Source organism: Globicephala melas, chromosome 2 (genome assembly GCF_963455315.2).
Source record: "Globicephala melas chromosome 2, mGloMel1.2, whole genome shotgun sequence".
NCBI classification, from domain to species: domain Eukaryota; kingdom Metazoa; phylum Chordata; class Mammalia; order Artiodactyla; family Delphinidae; genus Globicephala; species Globicephala melas.
In genome coordinates this window covers 93,589,785-93,595,849 of record NC_083315.2, presented here as the reverse complement: position 1 = coordinate 93,595,849, position 6,065 = coordinate 93,589,785, and the positions used below count along the sequence as shown (strand labels likewise).

Sequence of the window (6,065 nt, the reverse complement as noted above, 5' to 3'; positions counted from 1 at the left end):
ATTGGAGGTGGGACGGAAAAGAGGGAAATCCTCTCTGAGGAGGTGACATTCGGGCAGACACTTGAATCAGGAGAAGGACTGGCTCCGTCACAGATCTAAGAAAGAATCCAGGACGCACTCAGGGAAAAGCAAAGGTCGGGATCCTGAGGGTGAAGGAGCACAGAGGGAGCGAGTGAGGCTGGAGGCGTGGCCCGACAGGCAGGCAGCAAGCTGGGGAGCCTGCAGCGGGCACTGGACCACGAAGTTTGGGTCTAATTTTAAGAATTACAGGAAACGGCAATTGGTCACAAAGACACATATTCCACGATTTATGTGAAATGTCTAAAATAGGCAAATCCATAGAGACTAAAAAGTAGATGAGTCTCTAAAGTAGATTCCCCCAGGCTGGGAGAGTTGGGAGGAAATGGGTCAGTGACTGCTAAGGGATACAAGGGGCGGGAGGAGGGGGGTGTGTGGGGGCGCAGTGATGAAAATGTTCTAACATTGATTACAGTAATGGTCACACAGGCCTGTGAATATACTAAAAAAACCTATTGAATTGTGTACTTTAAATGGGTGAATTATATGGTATGTGAATTATATCTCAATAAAGCTGTTATTAGAAAAATGATAATGGGAAGTTATTGGAGGGCTGCTTTAATCAGGGAGTAACATTTTCACTGTCTGCTGTGGGAGAATAAACTGTCAGGAAGCAAGAGCAGAGGCTGGAGACAGCTGGGAGGCCACTGTCGTGGGCTGGGGCGGAGGTGGGGAACGTGGAGGGGACGGGTGTGTGTGGGCAAAGGTGCCTTGGCCTGGGCTGGTTGCTTTGTGACAGAAGTTACTGAGGAGGTCAGACTGGGGTATACTTCGAAGCTAGAGTTTGATAATGGATTAGATGTAAGGGGTGGTGGAGAGAGAGAGATCCAGGCTATTGAACTACAATGGGGAAGACTGGAGGAAGGGTTGGGCTAGGGGAGAGGCAGGGAATCAGAGCTCTGTTTTGTTTTGTTTTGGTCTGGTTTGGTTTGTTTTCATTTTTTTTGGAGTACCGTTGCTTTACAATGTTGTGTTAGTTTCTACTGTACAGCAAACTGAGTCAGCTACACGTATGCATATATTCCCTCTTTTTTGGATTTCCTTCCTGTTTAGGTCACGCCAGAGCATTGAGTAGAGTTCCCTGTGCTACACAGTAGGTTCTCATTAGTTATCTATTTTATACACAGTATCCATAGTGTATATATGTCAATCCCAATCTCCCAATTCATCCCACCACCCCCCTTTTCCCCTTGATATCCATACGCTTGTCCTCTACGTCTGTATCTCTATTTCCACTTTGCAAATAAGATCATCTATACCATTTTTCTAGATTCCATATATATGGGTATATGCCCAGTAGTGGGATTGCTGGGTCATATGGTAGTTCTAAAAAACAGTGATTAGAGGCCACGAAGCAGATGGCAATGCCTTAACCATATGCGTGTTGTCAGGCCCGAGGGCCTCTTCCATCCTCGTCAACGGGAGTGCTAGCCTTCTCTCCTTTCACGCACCACAGCTCTGTTTTGGACATGACAGGCCTCTGAGGTGTCCACTAGGCAGGGGAGATGTCAGGATCAGAGTCACCACCATGCTGATGGCCACATGCTAAGGGCCAGCAGTCCTATGAGGAGAGCTCTACAATTACCCCATCTGTACTGGGCACGTCACGTGCACCACTTCAGATTCCCTCGGCCTCCCCTCTGGTTTGGTACCCCACTGTGGTAACCAGTTTTACACAGGCCTCAACCAGTGTCACACAAGTGCAGCCAACAGTGTCCCTCCGCATGCCTCTTAAAGCCTCCTGACACCCTGGTGTCGGGGACAACCATGGGACCCACTTGGCATTGACACATGAGCCACCTAGGACTGCAGGGAGTTAACATCACCGGGGTAACTCCATAGGAGCCAATGTATAAGTGATCCCCCTTTTGTCTGGAAGGTTCTGAAGTACATTTCATAAAGCTTCTCAGAAGGTCCTGCAGGACGGAACAGCAGTCACCCATAGAGGTGGCCAACTAGTTCACACACCTAGGTCAGCAGCCCTCTATCTGTGTTTCACTCTTCTTCTCCCTCAGTCCTGCTCCCTGGGTCATGTTCCCAAATAAGCTACTCACGCTTAAGCCTCTGTCTCAGACCCTGCACTGGGGAGACCCCGTGTAGATGGGAGATACCATCTACTGAGGCACAGAGGATTAAGGTCACACAGCTTGTCAGGGTGGAGCAGGTATTAACATCCAGGCAGGGGGTCCTGAGCTGGAGCTGCTGTTTCATCCTCTACTCTGTTCCCCATTGCTTCTCAAAGATTCCAACCTCTAGACGGCACTGAAAGTCATAGGCCAAGATGGGATCTAAGCAGGGAGAGACTGTAAATAGGAAAGAAGTCCCTATACTATGCTAACACTTCGAGGCCAAGAAGAGGAGGAGCTAGTGAAAGAGCTCGGGAAGGAGCTGCCATCAAGGTAGGAGGAAACGACAGCAATTTCTCTACTATGCAAATGCTGTTGAGAGGCAGGATAAGATGACAGGAAACTGACCTTTGGACGTACCAACAAGGAGGCCATTGGTGACTCAGACAAGTGTAGTTTCAACGAAGTGGCAGAGACAGATGCTTGGCTGGAGTGGGCTGAGAGGGAATGGGGATAAGGATGTGGGGTGGGAGGAAAGGGGCAGGAGCTGGAGAGGGCGTAGGGTCACGGGAGGGTTTGCTTTTAGCATGAGAGAGATGACAGCACATTTAGCTTCTGAAGGGAACGATCTGGTGGAGAGGGGCAGTTGCACAGCGCAGGAAGGAGAAGAATGATTTGGGGCAAAGTCCTGGAGTGAGTGAAGGGGTTGGAATCTGGTGCACAAGTCGAGGGGCTGGCTGGGAATTCGAGAGGAGGCCATCCAAGGTCAGAAAGGAAGGCAGCGGCAAGGGTACAGGTGCAGGCACCTTGGGAGAGCTGATGGTGAGAAGACAAGTACTTTTCCCATGACTGCATCTATTTTCTTAGCAAAATAAGGAGCAAGGTCGTTAGCTAACAGCGGGGAAGAAAGAGGAGGTGTTGAGAGTTGGAGAAGAGAGATGTGAAATGCTCATCTGGAAAGTGGGGCAGTGAATCTAGTAGAGAAACACAGTAGGATTACTGGTCAAGCTGAGTGCCCACCTGAGGTTTGTGGTCAGAAAAGTAGAGTGCGACTAGTCACCGTGGCTGTGAATTTTCCCTGCGGTGTTCAGCTACTCAGCACAGGTGCAGAGGAGGTAGGGCGTTGGGGTTAAGCAGGGTCGAGGTGTGTCGAGGGGCGTCAGGAGAGCCCAACCGAAGGCAAAGGGCCAAGAGAGTGGAGGGCTTGTTCAAAGGGGCGATTATTGTTACAGAACACAGACTCAAGCTGGAGAAAGAGGTAAGTGGGTGAATAACGGACAGATGGACAGTGAAAGAGGGTGAGTTCAGCGGAATGGAAGTCCCAGAGGGGACAAAGAATACAATGGAGGTGACAGAGTAAATGAGCTAAAAACACAGGAAGTGGTGATCAGAGACTGGGGGGATAAAAATTCTTGAGTTCAGGCTATGGCCATGGGAGTGGGTGGCAGAGGTGGGAAGAAGACTGGTGCAGGGAGGAGGTCAAAGACCACCAGTGGTAGGTGTTGGGTAGATGTAGACAACATCATCTGTGTAGATGTCTTTCCCCGCCCACTGTGTCTGAGATAGCTCCTCATCCCCTGCCACTAATCCTTCACCTGCCTTTTTCCCTTTCATAGCATCTCTGCCTAATATTTTATGCAGTACTTATTTATATGTTAATTACCCTTGCTCCCTTGAGAATGTAAGAACCTTGAGGACTGGGACATTTTCTCTCTAGTTTACTTCTATATCCTTGATTCTAAGAATAGTACCTGGCGCATAATAAACGTTCAAAAATATTTGTTGGGGCTTCCCTGGTGGCGCAGTGGTTGAGAGTCCGCCTGCCGATGCAGGGGACACGGGTTCGTGCCCCGGTCCGGGAAGATCCCACATGCCGCGGAGCGGCTGGGCCCGTGAGCCATGGCCGCTGAGCCTGCGCGTCCAGAGCCTGTGCTCCGCAACGGGAGAGGCCACGACAGTGAGAGGCCCGCGTACTGAAAAAAAAAAAAAAAAATGTGTTGAATGAAAGAATGATTGTTAAGGTCTCAAAAATAATCAAGGAGTGGTGGTGGAGAGGGATATAGTGAGCCAGGCACTAGCATATTCTGGGATTGAGTGGAATGGCCTAGAGTGTGGTAAATTTCTACAGCTCGGAAGGGCGGTGGCTGATTTGGTCTGATGGCAATATCTAGCCCTCCTGAAACTCACCTAGATGAGATAGATTCTTCTGATGCCTTCAAAGGAGATGAAGTTTTAGGGTGAGGAGAAAGGAGAGAAACCATAGCAATCGCCATCAGGAGCAAGGAGGACAACTCCCCACCTCCAGACTCACTGGTATGAGGGATGTGGAAGAAATAGTGACCACAGGAGGCGGCTACAAGGGAGTTAGGTTTTGGGGATCGAGGGGCTTTCCATCAAGAGCAGGAAGGTGAAGGAATGGTCGAAGAGAAGGTTGAGTACAGGGGGAGATTTTGCTGATGATAAACCATGAGTTCCAGAGAGCAAAGTGAAAGGATTTGGGGGATGGATCAGATTAGAGGAATTACAGAGCTTTACAGGAGTAAAAATCTAAGGGATGAGGATGACCATGATTCTCAGACTTCAGGTGGTGACTGAGGACACCAGGGTGCAAGGCATGATGGGATTATCCTGATGGTCTTTCAAGGGAAGATGGGTGCCTCCCCCTCCAGCCTGGGCCCTCGGGTGGTATGCGGCGCTGGGGCAGTGATGTTGGGGTTGGGGGAGGGGAAGTCTTGCCCGACACCAACTGTTCAGAGTGGAAAATGCGGGCAGCATTGGGTACGGGAAGGAAAACTGGGTGGGCACTCAAGAGGCTAGAAGTTTGTCCCAACCTTTCCTACAAGCAGTTATGTAACTTTGGGCAAAATGGGCATCATTTTCCTTACCTATAAAAGTGGAGCGGAGAGGAGGTGCCTCCCGGCTCTGTAACTCTTGGTCTCTCTCCTTCTCCTTTCCCTGACCTCCTGTCTCCTCAGCCTCCCCACCACCTAGCCCAGGCTTTATATTCTCCTTGGGGCCCTGCTTTGTGTTAACCACACTCCTGCTGTTAGGAGAGCTGGGAGGCAGAGGCTCCCCAGGCTCTCTGGAAGGGAGCGAAGCCGGCAGCCCTGGCTCAGGGCTGGGCTCTTTACTATCCAGCAACTCTGGGAGCCTGGCGTTTGGCCCAGGGAAATGACCAGAACGAGGTTTTGGCTGGGGGCTTGATCTGAAGCCCTGGACTAGGATGTGGGGGAGGCATATTCTCATCCAGGGTCCCCCAACAGCAAGCGGGATCCTGCCTGACCCGCTGGGCAGGGACAGTAATAACCACCTTGCTGACCTCACTTGTGGGAAAGGTCAAGCAATGAATGCCCACATTCACGAAGCGCTCACCATGCGCCAGGCATCAAGTACTCGTCACGAGGATCCTCAAAGCTGGCCTCCACTACGATTCCCCCCTTTAGGGATGAGGGGACAGAGACTCAGAACATCTAAGTAACTCACCTGAAGACCCGCAGCCAGTAAGCGACAGAGTGAAGATCTTAACCTCTAAACCACAGGGTTTAGTTTCCTCGGCAACCTGTGAAGCAGATATCATGGTCCATTTTACAAAGATGGAAATGAGCTCAGAGGGGCTGAGTGATTTGCCCAGGGCCACTGGGCTCTCCGGTAGCAGAACCAGCATTTGAACCCAGGCCCGACTCCAGAACCCATCCTCTTCTCACAGGGCCACACAGCACCCCCCCAGCATCAGCACAGGGTGGGGGTCTTCAGGCTGCCCTGCCCAAGGCCTCAGCTGTGAAAACAAAGAAGCTGCGGTCTCCCCCAGGCAGCTTCTGCAGGGTTGAGGAGGCCGCTAGCCAGACGTTGGCAGGAAGTGTTTCGCTGAGATACACCTCCATCACTCCAGAACTCAGACACTCACCTGGAAGAGGAAGATTT

The 6,065-nt window shown here is 50.9% G+C and overlaps 1 non-coding gene across 1 annotated transcript; it reads right to left on the bottom strand.

The window, feature by feature from the left end:
* Positions 1–1,406: 1,406 nt before the first annotated feature.
* Positions 1,407–1,532, bottom strand: LOC115845313 (U6atac minor spliceosomal RNA). Its single transcript, XR_004036402.2, has one exon. It is a non-coding gene; the product is annotated as a U6atac minor spliceosomal RNA (small nuclear RNA).
* Between the last annotated feature and the right edge of the window lie 4,533 nt (positions 1,533–6,065).